A 19,693-nucleotide genomic window follows, 5' to 3' on the forward strand; every position below is an offset into this window, starting at 1 on the left:
GACCTCATACTGTATTCTGTGGTGGAGCAATAGGTTGAGCTCAACCAATCCACTAAAACAGGCAGGAGCATTGTTGTGCACAAATCCATTTTAACTGAAATCTAAGCCCACATGGAATAGGGAGTTTTTGGTTTTGGGTCACCCCAAAATGTCTTAACGGTGACTCCAATACATTTTCATATGTATTTCTATGTAGGCTATATGTTCTGATTGGGGTCATCAAAGAAACAACATGGACTGTAAAGTATAATGACGATACATCATCATCATCATCATCATCATCATCATCATCATCATCATCATCACAGACACACAGCATATGTGTACCAGCGCACAGTCAGCAGCGCTAATATTCAGGCAGATATAGGCACCAGCAAAAACACAAGAGTTGTAATTGGTATGATGTGTGTAAATGCATGCCGTGTGTGTGTGCTTATCCTTGCCATTGATCCAAATAGATGAGTTCTTAGCTTGTAAAAGCTGATTAGTGTCTTCATGACTTAATCCCCATCGAAGCAGCATTTTCTGCAACTTGACTTACTCAGGGATTTCAATATTCTCTCTGAAGCCTAAGCTTTGGGATTATGTTTTTCTTAACAGAGACTAGAACAAAAAATATATCCATTTCTATTTCTTTACTTATATGTTTGATTCAAGTTTGTATTACCTTGAATTGCTGCTTTTTAACACATCTCACAAAAGAAATGCTTTAATTTTGAGATTTTTTTAATCTTATCTTCCACTGTGTGTTGGCGAGAAAAAGAGAATGTCTATTAAGGCTACCAAAACATGTACCGAGGTTGAATATACTAAAAGAAAATGGCACACACAATACACCCAATAAGCTTTCATTTTCAAAGTTGTTCCTCATTGTATTTTTTTTCCCAGTATCTGGAAAATGCCCAGACTCATTTCTGAACAACCCTGACATCAGGACACGGTCTGTTTCGCCTTGGCACTCTACATTCATTTTTTCTAGTTATCCAAAAGGTCAGTTTGGCCATACATCTGACAGGATTTTAATCACAACCTGTTCACACTGCTTCCTTGCTGTGTAGCTTTTGCCAATAACAACCAAAGCCTTGAAACAGGCTATTACATTTAAAGACAGCCCCCCAACCCGGGGCATTAACTTCTTGTCTCATTTTATTGTACCGCATAAAATTATGCCGCTCTCTCTGAAAACTAGCCTTATTTTCATCTGACACTTTTGGGTACTGATAGGAAAGCAAAATATGAAAGGAATCAACTCATTTTCAATCAATATAACTTGTTTAGGTTACTTCGCTTTTTCTTAATTTCTTTTAGTAACACATAACTTTTCATCTCTTGCACTCTGAGATGATTAGTACGATCAATAATCGTTACAGGCCACTGTTATCTTTCTACTTTATGTTGTTGATTTTTACTAAAGAAAACCAAAAAAGGAGTCTTGTTCTAAAACATTGTTATGAAAGTATACAGTACATGCTCTTAAGTGACACATCATCCTGGGTAAATACACTAGGTGTTAGGTTTGACTCTTGCACAAACTCGGGTGAACCGAGACAGTACAAACACAAACACAGCAGTGCAAAGAAGCTTTTTTCTTCTATTTACAATGGCAGAGCAAATAATACTCAAAGTGGAAGCTTTGCAGCGTTTTTCTAGATACAGCTGTGTGATATACTCAGCCCAAAGTGATAATGCAGGCTCTGCGCAGCAGCCCCGTGGTCTGGGGGGGCCCATTACTCTTGCTTTGATGCATGGGATGCCTCGCACCCCGGTTCATGTGCCAGTAAATGCATAGCAACGAAGCCAGTCCAGCGATGGAAAAAGACCTGAAAATGTCTACATTTTGATGGACCACTAAATATGCCTCTTTGAGGAGATCAAACCATTCATGCAGTAAAAGTTACCATTTCCCACATGTTAAGCCTTGTTTCCAGGCTTTAACTTTTCCCAATTTCAAACAATACTTCCACACACAGAAACACATGAACTTCGGTAAACTATGTTTAGAGGAACATTTCCAGTTGGATGACTTCACTTTCTGAATTTATCCAAACCACAATTTCTATTTTAGTATCAAGCTCTCCAGCCTGTGGACTTGCCTTGTGGTTGCAGTGTGTGTGTGTGTGTGTGTGTGTGTTTGTGTAGTTTATTTATTTTGTTGAAAAAGGGCAATTTTATTGACACGTTTTCATAGTGGGGAAAACAATCCATAAACTAAAAGGATCCATAGACACATTTCAAACCTCTCTTTCTTTGCCGTCCCCTTGGTATAACCGTTGCTTTATTCAGTGCTTCTGCCAGAGTGTCCAGAAGGGTGCTGGTGCGACATGAGCCATAATGGAATGGTTACCACAACATGATTCACAGTGTGCGTCCACAAATACTTTGATGAATGGCAGCATCTGAAAAGTCACTTGCTACACTTAAGGTCCACCATGAACGACAAAGCACGTCAAAAAGCGACTGTGGCTACAAGCGGCAGATACATGAAAGTCCCTTTCAAGTGGATCCTTTTCAAACCAGTCACCTCGCTTGACCATTTCTTATTAGTAAGCAGGAGGAATGTTTTTTGTGCAGTGCCAGCAGGCCCAGGGACAGGTCTCATATTTTCATTTTTTATGCTGGGTGCCAAGAAATGGCTGAAATAAAGACTATTTCTTCTTTCCTGCACAGAAGTCATAGGAATAGTCTTTGTAGAAGCTCCTGTTGCCCCCGGGAAAGGGTGTCCTCCTGCCTGCCTCTTGCTCCCATTGTGGGACTCCCTCACTCCGGAGATCAGGGGCGGTAGAGCCTAAAACTAATCAGCTCATAGTCATAACTCTTCCAATGAAAGAAACCTGACCATTTGGTACTCTGAAAAAGCCCTGATATAAGGGAACACATGTGTGAAGTAAAGACCACTGCAGCATATTTCTTGGAAGAGGCTACTCCCGATAAAGGGCAAAAATGTAATTTAGACATAACATTGTCATAAATTACACGAGAGACAGATAAAGTTTTATTAATTGGAAAAACAACAGATATCTTCTGGTATGATCACCGATGGCAAATAGAGTTTATCTAGACAATGCAATCTAACTGCAGTTCCTACAGTAGTTCACTAAGAAAGACATGGAGAGAATATTGGTGTAGACAGCTGTGATGATGATTAGTTGGCCAATGATAGATCTCTTGTCAGTGGGGAGCCAGATGACACTCGGTGAGCCTCATTCTGTGCCACCAGAAAAGCTGTAAAGTACAGATATTATCGTTACGATTGTACATATAATTTGTTATCCTCAGTGTGTGTGTGTGTGTGTGTGTGTGTACATGTTTGTGGCTGTTTGTCTGCGCTGCGTGTCTGATAATAACTGCTTTTCACTCAAGACTTAACGCAACGGACGAAAACAACTGTCTAAGCACTAGACAATCCTCTGATCACTATCATCACTCCTATCCTGTCCCATTGTCGTGATCTTCTATCTGTTACGTTATGTGTGGCTGTTATGAAGACACACCATATAAGTTACCCCCACACGTACACGTAAGCACAGATCAGACATATTTATTTCATAGCTACGCTGCTATCCAGTTTGATATACAGTATCATTGCATTGTGCCAATATGCAATTTCAGCCCTTGAGGGAACTGAGTCATAACAACTAAAACATAATATGCTCTATGTTTTCTGCTCATCGCATTATGTTCCTCGGGAGGAGGATTTTCTACACTCAAACAGAACCGCAGAGCTTCCCGAAGGAACCATTCACTGGAACATTCATGGCTTCCTTTTTGAGAAGCGAGAGCGAGCCAAACAGATTAGCAGTTGATAAATTACCTTTAATTACTGTACATCCAGCCACCTGTAGATTGTATTCATTAAAGAAACAACGACCATTGATCCTCAAACCTTAAACCTGTGTGTGTGTGTGTGTGTGTGTGTGTGTGTGTGTGTGTGTGTGTGTGTGTGTGTGAAGGGCAACCACACCTCACCAGTCCATTTCTCACTCTCATCTCTAATTTTCCTGTTTAATTTCTTTCAATGACACCGCCATCTGGCATAATTCCTCTGGAGCGGTAAGCACCCCTCTCCTGCTGCTATAACTCCACCACTCACTCTTTCCCATTGTGCTACATCAAAATTATGAGTTCTTATCAGGTGTTGAAATGGTGCTAAGGGGCAATGACAAAAACCAAAAGAGAAAACAATTTAATTTTTAATTTTTAAGAAATACTGGCATCATGCTGGCTGTACATGAACCCGTTGGTCTATCAACATATCAATAGCCCTATTGCTTATGAAAAAGAAAATCCAGACTTGTTGTAAACACTCTTTGCATGTTGCCATGGCACTCCAAGCAATACACTTTACTTTACTTACATCCTTTTCCATTCTTCATTTAGGCAAATGAGGCTATACAGAATTCCCTTAAACGGTAACTTTACCCACAGAGTTTGGGGTTCGAGATTATTCTTTGGTTATGTGAACTACAATATTTTCATCCAAGACCTTTCACCCCATTGGAGTCAGAAGGGTAAGTGACATGGTTTGATTTAGCTTAAGATAAAAGTTTACTTAAAGCTGCAGTATGCCATGTTGCACCATTCAGCACCAAAATAAAATTCTGGCTAAAACATGCTCATGGAAGAATATCCACTCACCCTCTCTATTCTGTTGGAATCCCAAATAATTTTCTTCAAGTATCATTAATTCTCCACCCTCCTCTCAACAATGGTTCAGGATAATGTTCATTTTAATATATTTTTTTTTTCTGAAGACTGTAACATGGAAACTATTTCATTTTCAAGTCTAGTACAACCAGCCTGGTCCTCAACGGTACTACTACCCTCATAAGTCATGTCTACCCGAAAAATTGTGTACCATATCTGCAACATTACATTTAGTCCCGTAACTCTCTCAGTATCTTTGCTACTATTTTGCTTGTGCTCTTTAAGTAGGAGGGGTTCCCTCCTTCTACCCGCACACCACAGTTGTTCTCATTACACCCAGAGGCCCCGGGAATATAGGAGACTCACAGAGAGAATGGGATGCAGTGACAGTCCAGGGAAAGTACGACACCAGGATTCTTGTGCTGAAACAATGAAGTGACAAAGAACCGAAAAGCAAACAAGAGGAAGAAGATCTTTTAGCCAAGAACATGAAATAAGAAATATTCCCTTTTTCATATCACTGTCAGCCTATTGAACAAGGTAATTCTCGCCTCTGGATAGTACAGATACTGAGGTATTGGTTAGCTAAGTGATTGGTGAGGTATGCAGGGATGTTAAAACCTTCTGAATGGGCTAGGTACTATAGTTTCCATGCAAATATATTGTGCTCTCAGCTCTTAGATCATTAGGATACTTTTAGCAACGCTGTCCCACTTCCATCACACTGTGTGACCCTCTGTCTGTAGAAATGCATCGTGGGACTCATATTCAGGGCAAGGAGATTATTTCAGGCACAATGTCATGTGGGAGAGGACTTGAACATTTGAAAGAGCACACTTCCCCATAAAGACTGCTGGAGAAGGATTGTTCAGCATGTAATATAGAGTACATTCCCAGCTTTTCAGGAAGTGGTGAACCAGTCACTCAATCTGCTCCCATCCAATCTGTCACTGAAGCCTTGTTAAGCATAAAAGTCCTCCAGAGACATGCACGTTTGTGAGAAGACTGTCAATATTACTGAGGAGTTTATGATTTCCTCAGAAACCAATCCAACAAGGGTCTCAAGAGCTCTGACACCTCATTGCTTGCCACTGTATCATGGCCAGTTCGAGACTGACGTATGGCAGCTGCAAGACTTATACACGTACAACTACAATAGCAACACATGGAGTTTGACAGTCTGGATTCATAGCTTGATTGTCTGAAGGCAATTCCTGGTGACTTGGATAGAATAAATAGATTCGAAAAGTAAGTCCTACAGGACTTTAAGGGAAAATACTCTCAACATACTGCACTTTGATGCCTCGAAGAACCATTAGCAAATGTAGCGCAACGGTCATCTTTCTTATTCCCCCGCACCGGTGAAGCATGGCATGTACTTTCTTCAAACTTTGCATACATGTCCACTCTGACTCAAGGATGAAAAGTTAGGTTTTGGAGGTCCCAGGTAAAGGTCACCTTCACCTCATGCCTCATTAAAGCAACATCTCAAGAAAGCTTTAAGGGATTTTGTCAAAGTTGGCAAAAACTCACACTGATTACAATCTCGAGGTCATAGGTCAAGGTCACTATGACCTCAAATCTTGTGAGCACAATATTCATAGTATGCATTTAGGGATATTATATCACAAATTTACACTTACTCGAGGATTAACTAATTTGATTTAGGAGGTCAAAGGTTCCTGCAAACTTTATTGTAATGTCACACTGAGCTTTACCTACTTTAAAGTATTGCCTACCACCATGAACAAAACTAGCACTGAAATGGCTATATCCAGTGTCTGCTGCATAAACGGCACAATTACACAGATCTGTAAGTGTGGTTATGTTGTAGCAGCCTGGTGTTGTTTGCACGTGATTCAATCACAATAAACGGTCATGCATAATGGCAGTGTGCTCTGACGTTTGCACAGTCAGAGACGGCAGATTAATCACACATTTGTCCTGCTGCCTTCAGATGGCTGCAGGGATTTATTTAAATAAAAGAAAATGTTTTCAAACAGTAAAAGCAGCTGAGCACAACAGATACAGTACAAATCATATCACTCATTTTAATTTATAGATAAATGTATGGGTTGGATTTATCAACATTGCATAGGGGTGTAACGGTACACTAAAGTCACGGTTCGGTACGTACCTCGGTTTTGAAGTCACGGTACGGTACAGTACGGTACGGTTCATAGTTAAGGGAGAATGAACAGCTTTAGCTGTCAGTAACTAGCTGACAGTATGTAACATACAAATAAAATGCATAACAAATATAAAAATACTGCTGCAATTCTCCAATAAATAAAATACTTATTAAATACTAGTGAAGGTGCAGCAACTAAAATTGCAATGAAAAAATATACAGTAGGCTATTAATGGGCCTTTTTGACTTTAAAAAAAGAAAATATTGATGCAGCTCTCTTAACCCATTGATGACTATTGCAATCTAGGATGCATGTCCTTAATGCCTGAGGGTTTTCTGAAAAAATAGTACGAATTGTCAAGTCTACCAAAACCTTAATATCTAAGCCTGCGTAGCACATAGAAACATGAAATAAAATACATTTAAAAGTTAAGGTTCCCAGGTTTTATTTAAACATGCTCCCTTAGCGCTTACAGACCAACACATTTTTCTAAAAATCGTCAAAATTAGATGGGGGAGAAAATAAATAAATAATATAAAATATTTAAAAATAATGTGCTAAATGAGGTTATAATCCTGCTTCCTTTTAGCATGGATAGTAGTGACTGAGTGTACAGTGGAGGGATAAAGATAGACAGATATAGGAAGGAGAAGATCGCTTTATTTTATCATTTAGTTCAGTTATCACTGGCACCATAAATCCGACTTCCCAGTAGGCTACAACTGGAACGCAGACTGACTCCTGCTGTCGGGAGCCGATCAGCTGGTCCAAACGGCTGTATACCACGGAGATGAAAACGAAACTGAAACTTAACTATCGCCTGGCTGGGCTGAATTTGAGTTGGAGCAGCAAAATATAGCCTAAATTCATAAATATTGTTAATAAATAGATGCAATGTGTTGTGTGATTTTCGTCAGTAGCCTATAGTAGACCTAGATGCTGCGCTCCGAACGCCACAAACTGTTCTGTAATACACTATCGCCCCGTATTTTTTTTATTATTATTTATTTATTTGTTTTTAATTTTTTTGATTGGCGTGATTTTCGGCAAACCACACAACTTTTGGGTGGTCAAGTGGTCTTAAAACATCAACAAAACCCACCTCACCAGTGACGGTGCACTCTATGTTGTGCACGCCATGAAAATTAGATAAAGTAACAATACTGCGTTACACAGCATCAGGCATGAGATACAATGTGGCATCATTTTTTCTTCACAGTAACGGTGATAGTAACACCTGGATGTTGCCTTCTAAAATGCGCATGCATATTCGACGTGTTGCCGCATAGGCGATCGCAGTGAAACAATGCCCCTTCTGCCGACATTGTTCCAAACGTCTATCACTGTTTTCATAATTCACCTGGAATCTTAAATTATCTCTCAAACGGGATTTGAATAACAGGGGGACGCCTCCAAGCTCCGGTTTCCTGTTGACTTTCGTCATGCAGTTCGCTCTCTGTTCGATAGCACTGTATAACATCTTTATTTGCACTACTGATAGACTGTAAACGAGGGGGGAACGCTGCTACAACTGCTAGTAGGGATGCAAACGGAACACTAGAGCGAAGATCTGTTTATCTCTTGCTCTGACCGCAGCTGGGAGGGACTGCTGCGTGAAAACTCGGCCGCCTGTCAGTGCTCTGGGACGGGGGGAGTGGCCGCGGAGTCACCCGCTGCTCGTTTAGAAGTTAAGAGCGATACATGCTTTAGCGACAGCCAGGGTCTCCAAAAGTCACCAATAACACCAGAAGAAGCGGCTAGATTGGTCGCTTTTTTTGAAAAAAGAGTCGCCAGAGGGGTCTGAAAAGTCGCTAAATATAGCGACAAAGTTGCTAAGTTAGCAACACTGCCTGACCCTCATGCTCACCATGGAGATAAGAGACTCTCATTCGCTGGCTGCTACTGCGCACGTGCGAGCCGAGCCGGCGGCTAAATGGTCCGGGGGGAACTCCGACGACAAGTTTTAAGTTCCACACAGCAAAACAAGCCTGTGCATTCGCCATATAACGCTATGTACGCCACGAACGGACCGCGGCCCACCTCTGTAACACCAAATACGTGCCTGTACCGTCACGGTACGGTACAAATACATGTACCGTTACACCCCTAACATTGCAGCTTATCATTATGTCAATAGAATGGATCTACTTGTTGAGGATTGTTCACAAGATAAGGTAGAACAACATTTTCACCATCATTCCGGTATTCTTGCACGTGCGCTGCAAGTATTACGCTCGCTTGTTGACAAGATCGCCAAAAAACAGATGTGGTTCTGAGCCGTCTAATCTCAGAGCAACGTGAGCAATTTCCACCAAAATGCCAACAACTGTCTTTGTGCCGCCTCATTTAAACCACAAGAAAAGCAAATTGCAAGGATGGAGTTGGGACTATCTCCTCTGTGAAAATACAGCTCTACATAGCCATACATAGGGATTGCAGCTCTGGTGCTCATTGAGGACTTGTGTTTCGTTGAAACGAGATCAGATAGGAGCATTTAATCGGCAAACAGTTAATTGTGGATGTGCACATCCATCAATAGCTAACTGCGAGAGGGGAAATCAGGCTTGGGCATGTATGCCTAGCTTCACAATGAATGGGATTTATAAAACAGAACCATGCAAGTCATGAAAAAAACCTCATAAAGAGTTTTAATCCTGTCTTCACAGAGTTTTTGGAGCAGCCAAATGTCAGAGTAGGCGAGTTAACAGCAATAATGGAGCAAAGTGTGTAAGCAGTTAAGCAGGAATGACCGCTTCCCTCCGCGGCATATGATCCTCTCTCCTCTTGGCTCTCTGCTTTTATCACTTATTGTGGGTTAGAAGCAAGCTGGCTCACTCTCAGGCTCCCCATGTAGAAAATCCCAAATCAACTCCATGTGGCCGCCCCGTTTTAACAGAGGAATCCCGTCCCCTTCTAGGCATGTACCAGATTGAGGGTTTTGTCAAAGCTATTCAAAGGTCACTGACTAGATTTTATAATTATGGTGGTTTCTACAGTTGCACTGCTTGAATTTTAAAAGTTAAAATAATCCAGAGGCCAACTAAGCTGAAGGAAACCCCAATGCAACCACAGACACTCCCTTGAAGTTTCCCTTTTGAAACTGTCAGAGCTGTATTTTTTACAATGCTATATATGTGGGTTTATATGCACGCGAGGATGAAGAAAAGGGCTGTTGCCTCACCAGAGCAGATGAAAACTGAACTTCAACGCTCACATTAGCACAGGAGTGACAACACTGTTTCCATATTAAGCTGAAGGACAGTGCAAAAAAGAAAAGAAGAAATAAAAACTGTCTCTTAAGGCCCGGACACACCGGCCCGATAATGTTCAATCGGTGGTGGGCAGTCTTTCAGTTGGAGCGATTTTATTGGTGGAGGGCTAGCGAATCAGTGAAGCCCGGAACTGAGGCGGGTAGCACAAACAGCTAACAACAGCTAGCCATTGTTTTAATGTGTTTGTTTGTTTCGTTCAGCGAGTACTCACATGCATCAACCCTTGTTGACTGCTCGACACCATGCTCGACACTCTCTGCTAAAAATGGTGCTCTTTATGGTCCATAAATATAAATACGTATTTCTATGTTTATGGTCTAGAGAGCTTTCCCATCATTTCCGGCTTCCGTATTTTTTTGGGCCGCAATACAGATTAGGGCCGCCTGCTGTTATGGAGACATTATGTCCCGCGCAAGCGCAGAGCGTACGGAAAGTCAGCAGTCGGCTCGGTGTGTTCTTGGCACTTTTTTGGCCGCAACGGGAAGACTGGAGCTGCCTGAATCGGCAGTCTCCATGTTCAGGTAGTCGGACCGGTGTGTCCTGGCCTTTAGGGAGTGTTTGATCTGTGGGAGTGTCTCCAAATTAAATTTCAGCGCTTTATGCTCACATAAGGAAAGCACACTGTATGTAATGAATAAAGAAGGAGAAAGACAGAGAGACAAACTGCGCAACTGGGAGACGTTGGGAATTCGGCCAATATCTATTTGATTTTTAGAATTATGATAAAAGCTTGGATGCAATAAGCACGGACGCATTAAAAATCAGACGTTGCCCACTGAGAGAAAAATCACTTTGTCCCACCGCACAGTACACAGTTCCATTAATTAGGAGGGTGACAGTTACATTCAAGATTGTATCTTGAGGTTCCATTAGCTCCGCAATTATTCATTGGCTAATTAAGTATTTGCGGTGTTATTTTTTCCTCTCTCTCCAGCCCATGGGAGACAATCAAAAATAGTTATTTCTCAGTAAGACTCTCCCTAATTGACAATTTAACTAATTGCATATACTCCACAAAAAAGAAGAAGTAATTGAGTGATCAGACTGTTTTTCCAAGCACTACACTCAAGTTGAATAAAGAAGAAATTAGATCAAAGTTCAGGATCATGACTGACAAACAGGAGTTACTTGGAGCAGGTAACCGACATACACTCGCTGCATTAGCAAAATACTAGATTCATGTTCGACAGCTAGGATTCATTCAGGTACTTGACGGATCTACGCGCAGACTGAAGAACCACAGCAATACAAAGCCTGTTTAGAAGGAAGACAACGCGGACCCTTCATCAAGTTCTTAAACCCCTCTTGTGCTATTGATGGGTCAACACTCCACCTCAATCAGAATTCAAAGAGCTCTCCATGCAACCGCTGCAGACTTAATGACCGACAGCTCAACTCGGTCTGTCCGATTATTATAATACATCATGATGAAATCCCGGTCAACTGATCATGATGAACGTTATATTAACCAGGGGCAGGCATTGTGCTTCTTGATCTCGTTTCGTTCAAGTAACCAATTCTGACAAGTGCTCTATGGCTCCTCCAAAGACTTTATTATTTTCTATCCCCACTGACAAAACGTCACTCGGTGCATTCCCGTTTCTTTCCGGCTGAGACTAAGCTGTCATTTTGGATTTTACCAGTAATCCAAATAGACCTTTCGAATCTACATACATATGCAAACTGGGTCATGGAATGATCAAGTATTACAGCAATACAACTAACATTCACATTACGCCGTTCCACCTGGAGCTACATAAGTTGTTGATGCCAACTTGCCAAGCAAGTGTGCCCTCAAGTAAGAGCCAAAGCAGTTGTGTCTCTGTGTGTGTGTGTGTGTGTGTGTGTGTGTGTTTTCTTTGGTCTTTTTCAGTATTCACTCTTGGAGAATATTTTGAGTTTCTCATGAATGCATCCATAAACCACAATGTGCATGTTGGCTTTTGCTTTCTTTTTAATCGCAGTACTGGGAATTGTTATATTTAAAGGTGCCTAGAGACCCACATAATCATTTATGCTGAAATAGACCGTGTACTATAATTTGCTGTCTTATCTCATGCATATCCTTTTTCCCCCTATAAATCTGAGTGTTTAACACGGGCCGTGACTGTTGATTTTATTTCACATTCTGACATTTATTAAACTTAAAGGTGCACAACACATCCTCGGATCTGACAGCCTTGTCTGTAATCTGCGGTTGCTTTGACACTCAACACAGTGGCCTGTTCGGCTCTTCGTTTAGCCTGCGCAGGGCAGATTGTCTGCAGCAAGGTGGCACAAGTGACATGACCGACAGCCATCAGCGTATGTTAGCATGTGTAGGAGCATTGAATCCTCAGAGGGTGCGCACCCATCAAAGACAATTGAGGCACATGCCTCTTGAGTGACGAAGTTCTGAGGATACCGAACCAGGAAGCTAACAGTAGTGGGGCTAGCCTAGTAGGCACAGTTTTTACTCTAGTGAGAATTGCTCATCACCTAAACATCTTTCAATAGTCATTCCTACATTATATTAAAACTTAAGGTGTTGGCTTGAAATGTGTACCCCTCACTTTTTCTAACTTATTGTAATAAAGAAGAAATTTACCATCAAAGACACTCTAACACATTGTGACAACCAATCCCATCAAGGGGGTCGGTTGTCACACACTATGGGGTTGTTTGTCACAATGTCATCTTAATGGGAAAAATCTTAAAAAGAAGACAAGAAAGCAGAACTAAATTTGAAAGTTTAATTTCATTGTCAAGTTGAAAAATAGGCCTCATACGGTGGCGCTGAGCATTCACCAAATAAAAAAAAGTTTCAAAGCAGGATCTCGTAATTACGAGAAAAGATCTCGTAATTACGAGATAATATATCGTATGTACGACACTAGGATCTCGTTTACGAGAAAAGGATCACGCCTCTCATTCATCAATAACGATGCCTGTGTGTGTGTGTGTGTGTGTGTGTGTGTGCAGACGAGGTGAACCTAGCCATAGGCATGAGTGTGCTAACATTGGCATTTGGTTAAAATATGCAGTTTGTTCACTATGAGCCACCGGAGCCACCATACTGTGTTGCCTCATCCAATCAGAATGCCCGGTGGGCTAGTTCACTTTTACCTGCTGTTTACTGTATCGAAGCGCAGTTTTATTGAAAGCTTGGATTAAATGCAGTCGTTAAACTCGGTGTGATCCATGACTCATACAAACACATAAGAACTTTCTACAAGGAGGGCATGACAATGAGTATAGCCATGTCAACTTTGTGCAGATACGAGATCTGAGATATGCAGAGATATGCAGTCACTGGGACTATTCAGGAGAAAAGCCCGGACCTCAGCAGCTGATCACGGGCGTAAAGCCGAAAGTGTGTCCCTCAGTACCCGATGCGATCGCTGATTAATGAATTAACAGTAAACAAATATTTAAAATAATTGTATTGATTATGGGGCCCATTGTAGTCCGGAAACCAAGGCTATTGCCTACGTTTTCCTATGGCTAGGTTCACCTCGTCTGCACACAAACACACACACACAGACATCGTTATTGATGAATGAGAGGGTGATCCTTATCTCGTAATTACGAGATCCTTATCTCGTAATTACGAGATCCTGCTGTGAAACTTTTTTTTATTTGGTGAATGCTCAGCGCCACCGTAGCCTCAAGATGAGCAAGGAATAAACAAACAGGAAATCCATATTAAGACCAGCCTATGTAACAACATAAAGAACAAAACAAATAGGTCTAACAATAAAAGTATAAAAGTCTCTAGGATGATACACACATTCACTATCTGAGTTACAGTGATGGCAAATGTAGGGTATGCTCACTCGAACTAAGCAGAGCTTGTGTGCCCACTGGTTGCACATACAACACTCCCATACCTCCCCTGAACGGCTGCCGGAGAAGGTTTCCATACAAACCAAACACCAACTATCCTCTTCAACTGATGAAGAATCCTCCTCCTGTCTCTTTCTCTTCTGTTTCTTCTTCCCCAGCTGGTGTGGAGTGCACTGGCGTGCCGTCGCCTTGGCAACTGGTCTAGTTTGGGATGCACTGGTTCGTTTTGATTTTGTTGCCTTTTTTTCTTTTGCATGCTAGCTCCCTTTTCCTGCTCTATTCTCTCCTTCTCCGGGTTGTCAGTGAGGATACATGATACAATTTATTTTGTTATTGGGTTCCTTTCCTGGCTGAACCCTTTGGATAACATGTGACAACCAACCCCCCAAAAAATGTGACGACCAACCCCAACTGGAATTTCTTGCTAGCGTCAAGGCCAACAACCATCTGACAACTAATTAGCTTGCTAACAACTATCCAAACTATAGCTTACCCTTCACACTTGTTTATGGTAACAAGTGTTTTGTTATAAACCCATTGTGTAAAAGCCTCGAAGAAAAATACTGAGGAGCTAAATATTTTTAATTTGACATGAAAAACACAAACAGTCCTCTCGCCTCAAATTCAGCATTCTAACTCCAAGGAAGACTATGTAGGTGACCTCTGATCCCAATTCTGGATAATTACATACCCACATTTAACAGATAGCGCCTTCTGGTTCAGAGAAATAACGATTGTGACAACCAACCCGTGTGACATATAACCCCGTTCTCACCTATGTCTAAAAAATAACGACTAATGATGATTTGAACACTAAGAGCCTAAGGTGTTGTTCTATATTTGTCCAAGCAAAGTTAAACCTTCACAAAACTTTAAATGTTTATGAAACGGTCTAATTTTTCCTCGATTATCATAAATGACCGATGACAGCAGACAAGTTCATCTGTGAAAAGAACGCTATTTTTATGTTATTATTATTAATGCCTTTGCCCGGCTATGATCTCCAGTGAACTTAGACAAAATTATAATTTAACTAATTGAACTAATTGTTTTCAGACCAGAAAATCCTGTGATTCCTGAACATTACTAAATCAATGTTTACTTTGATTCACTATTGTCATGTTTCCATTATTAATCTTACATTAGTCACATATAAATACATTACCTCATCGAAATACTTTTTGCAGTCACTGTTTCAACTGCTTTCAACAGACAAATGCATGTGCCGCTGTTGTCTTAAAACCACTTGCTTTTGGCCAACCTGGAATGATAAACTGCTTCAAATAACTTGAAGTTGACTTGACTTGACTATATTTGTTTTTAAATGTTGATTCATTTTCCCTCTATCAATTTCTTAATCTATCAACCAATCATTGCAAGAACAACTTCATGCACCCTCCCTCGCAACATGTGTACGCTGGAGACTTTTATCTTTACGTATCAAAGTGTTTGAGTACATTCCCATTTGTAATGGATATTTTGCTCTATTGTTTAAAGAACTGCTGAGGTTAACTAAAATCCAGTGGCTCCACAAACCCAGTAACACTGTTTAGACTTCTATTTTTCTCCACACTCCTATCTTATCCAAGTTTGTCAGCGTGATACATTTTTTTCCATTATATTCCAGGACTGTGGGGCTTTCTCTGTCCTTTATCTGGCTTTGTCTATCGTTGTCCCATGAACACAGGCTCAGTCTAAATATTTACTTCCTTTAATCCTCCATGCAATTGTCTAGACGATTTGGCTCAATACATAAATGTAGCCTAAGGTGAGGATGGGAAACTATTGTGTTGTTATTTATTACTATGCACGTACAGAGCTGGGTAAAACAGCTTTTACGTTTTTTGCGCCGTCGTCATGGAATAACCTGCAAAAGCAGTTTAAGCTTCAGCACCTAGTAACTCTAAACGAATTTAAGGCTGTTGTTAAGAGTTTGAAGTTGGACTCCATCGGAAATTGTGAATGTTTTTAGTTAAGAATCTTATTTTTATGTTGTACAACTGTATTTAATATCAAACTTGTATTTTGTATTGTGTTTTATGTGTAACTGTGTTCTGCTGTCCATCTTGGCCAGGTCTCTCTTGAAGAAGAGATTTTAATCTCAATGAGACTAACCTGGTTAAATAAAGGATAAAAAAAAAATATATATATAGTATGCATTTTCCTGTATACAGTTTGTGTGTTTGCACTTGCATATGCAATGTATTGTGGTTGCTTAGTGGTGGTTTGGTTGTTTACTTTGTTTCGTTTTGGCTGTTTTGGATTATTTTTTTCCTTTTTGGTTAATTTGGTATTTCTGATTATAATGGCAGCTATTAACAGGTGTTTTGTGAAAGGAATCAGCATGAAAGTTCCACAAGATAATAGATTTTTTTGAATCTCTATATATATATATATATATATATATATATATATATATAAGCTGTATGTTCCTCAAAAAATCTTATATATATATAAAAAAATCTTATATATATATATATATATATATATATATATATATATATATATATATATTAGAGGTGGGCATAGATTAATTTTTTTAATCTAGATTAATCTAGATTAATTTTGGAATTAATCTAGATTAAAATGGCTCATTTGAATTCATTCATAATATGTGTGTGCTCCCTAAATAATGACTCAAAGTAAGTCTTTGAGAACGTGTTTCTCAAGCCAGGTGGCGCATCAGACCAGGGGCTCATCTCCTGTTTCCAACATGCATCACAAACTGCTTGAGGAAGCTGTTCTACTATGATAATTGGTGATGAAAATAAATAATGTTCAACAAGATGTTACATAGTAACGCGTTACCGGCATCGGACCTTTTTTTTCAGTAACGAGTAATCTAACGCGTTACTATCTCCAAACCAGTAATCAGATTAAAGTTACTCATCAAAGTCACTGTGCGTTACTTTTTCTGTCATTTTCCTTAGTGAAACATTTTACATAACTGCACAAGTGACTGCGATTGCGATTTTATGTAAATAAATGTGCGCGCATGTGTCTCTAAACTCTCCAACTGCTCCAACCGCTCCTCTCGTCTTTTTGGTAGCGCCCCTCGTCTCTGCCATGCAGCGTGTGTGTGTGCCTGTGTCTGTGTGTGTGTGTGCAGCAGCATTACGGCCGAGTCGAACTGTGGCGCAAAACAAAGTTTTCCCCCCGATGAAATATAGCGTCTGCTATGGGGATATTTAGGATTCGGGTACGGTGACGTTGACGTTGAAGAGATAGAAGTGTTTAAAACTTGGAAACTTATAGTCACGTGGCGACCGGTGGCCACACACACCCACCCTGCGTTCCAATACCCGATTGTGTCGTGGGCAAGTGATGGAGAGAGAGAGCGGCGGGTGTGTGAGAGAAGCTTCGCCCCTCGTCTCTGACATGCAGCGTGTGTGTCTGTGTGTGTGTGTGTGTGTGTGTGTGTGTGTGTGCGTGTGTGTGTGCGTGTGTGTGTGTGCGTGTGTGTGTGTGTGTGTGTGTGTGTGTGTGTGTGTGTGTGTGTGTGTGTGTGTGCAGCAGCATTACGGCCGAGTCTAAGCTGAACTGTACAAATGACTGGCTCCCTGAGCCGAACAGGAGGTGGAATAAGAGATTAACGGCGATATTTTTTTTATCGCCGATAAGAGTCTGGCGTTAACGCAGCACGTTAACGCCGATAACGGCCCACCACTAATATATATATATATATAAGATTTTTTGAGGAACATACAGCTTTATCATATTGAGTGACTTTTGTGGGTTATGTTTTCACTTTTGGACTATGCAGATTCTTTTTAGAGATGTGGCATTGTGTACCTGTGTGTTGGTTTGTTTCCTCCATTCTTCCCTTTTTCCTCCCTGTGTGCACATACACTCACCGGCCACTTTATTAGGTACAGCGGTTCAATTTCTTGTTAACATATAAATTATCAGCCAATCACATGGCAGAAACTCAATGCATTTAGGCATGTAGACCTGGACGGGACAACTTATTGAAGTTAAAACCGAGCAACAGAATGGGGAAAGGGGGTTTAAGTGACTTGGAACATAGCAATGTTGAGGGTGCCAGAATGGCTGGTCTGAGTATTTCAGAAACTACTCATCTACTGGGATTTTCAGTCTAAACCATCTCTAGGGCTTACAGAGAATGGTCCGAAAAAGAAAAAAATACCCAGTGAGCGGCATTTGTGTCGACGTAAACTGTTGAAGTCAGAGGTCAGTGGAGGATGGGCATACTGGTTTGAGATGATAGAAAGGCAACAGTAACTCAAATAACCACTTGTTACATCCAGGGTATAGAATACCATCTCTGAACGCAAAACACGACCAACCTTGAAGCAGGTGGGCTACAGCAACAGAAGACCCCACAGTGTTTTATTTTTTACCCTCCTATGACGTCGTAAAAAACAAAAGTTAGAACTTGCATTATGTTTTGCTTGACCATCAGGGTTGTCGTGAGTGTAACGTGAGCTCCACTTTGAGTTCTCCCCTGCTACTGACTAGAATACTCCTGGTATACAGTTTCACACCTAGCAATGCAGCACTGTGCTCTGCTAGACAAGCATACTATTACCAAGCATCGCAGCCGCGTTATCCACAGGGGTGACTTAAAAACACATACACACCACTATCATCCCCCTGTCATCCAGCATTGACAAATAAGTAATAAAGACATAAGAGTAACTGATAGGCCATGAAATACATTGGCTCACAGACACGTGACTGTGCATACACGCATGAATGAGCTTACGGTCCCAGTCTAGCACCCCTATTTCACTCCTAGAAGTTTGAACTTTGACTTCATTTCAAGGCTACAGCCGTGTCAAATAGCAAAGCAAACAAACTCCTTATGCACCTCATTTTGTCCAATTTAACTTAACATTCTTCAGCCTTGAAGTTTGACTTCTTTGTGCTCTGATCTCACTATGGTGGGTTTTAGTGTTTGACCATTCCACATAGCGTGTCTTTAGCTGTTTTATTGCTCTTTCTACTGCAACAGCACATATGCACACCATTTCTGCAGGTGTAGCATTCCCACACGTGCACAAACACACACACGCACACACACACACGGTTCACTGGTGTCACAATAACTGCTCATCATAAGTTGGTGGTGTGTTGTACTTTTCACATGTGGGAGCCTTGGGGGTTTCTCAAAAAACAAAACGCTGACTTTGTTGTTCTTTTTTTGATGATTCTTTTTTGTTGGAAAAGCTACACTCTAGCAGGTGATGAAGTGTTTGTGTGCTGGAGGGTGAAAAGGCTCGCGTGTTAAAGTGAACCAACTAAAGTTTGAAGCCTTGTAGGGACAATAAGTTTGTTTGACACATAAGGAGGCGTTCTGCTTTCGTTGTCAAACACAATGGCACACATGGGGTATCACGCAGAGAGCACAGCATGGCACACGGACGTACAAAATGTTAGGCTGCATTTAGAGCGACATTATCCCAAAGTGCAGCCTGAAAGAGAGGCTCAGGCTTCTGCTTAGCTTTTGCCACTCAATTTGAAATCGAGTACATGTTGCCAGTGCACTCTCCAGGTATATTGCTTTGGGGAATATACTGTGCTTTGTTGTGCTAGTACTGTTTACCAGGCAAGGTTTGGGATGGATCTGCAAATTGTTTCTGCCTGTAACAATCTAGAATTGTAAAATCCTGCTTCAAGGGAGCAGTACTGTGCTTTCACACCGGAAATGCAAGTAAGATACAAAGTGTAAGGTCAATCATCTGACATTGACACCAAGCAGAGTATTGCATCAATTTCACTGTCGGGGAAAGTTGAAAAGAGAATGAAGACAACAACTTCTAAAGATGATAGTGTGACTGATGGCATTTGAATGCAGTC

General features: G+C 40.9%; 1 protein-coding gene across 2 annotated transcripts in view; it reads left to right on the plus strand.

Annotated features, from left to right (window-relative positions):
• Positions 1 to 19,693, plus strand: part of mmp17a (matrix metallopeptidase 17a) — a 98,197-nt gene that overhangs the window by 854 nt on the left and 77,650 nt on the right. The window contains exon 2 of one of the 2 annotated variants that reach the window (XM_080046209.1): positions 14,032 to 14,092. The exons of the other annotated variant lie outside the window; for it this stretch is intronic. The gene's annotated coding sequence lies outside the window, so the exon portion shown is untranslated. The remainder of the gene's footprint in view (positions 1 to 14,031; positions 14,093 to 19,693) is intronic. 2 annotated transcript variants of the gene reach the window in all.

The sequence above is a fragment of the Ammodytes marinus genome (assembly GCF_949987685.1).
Source record: "Ammodytes marinus genome assembly, chromosome: 18".
Classification (NCBI taxonomy): Eukaryota; Metazoa; Chordata; class Actinopteri; order Uranoscopiformes; family Ammodytidae; genus Ammodytes; species Ammodytes marinus.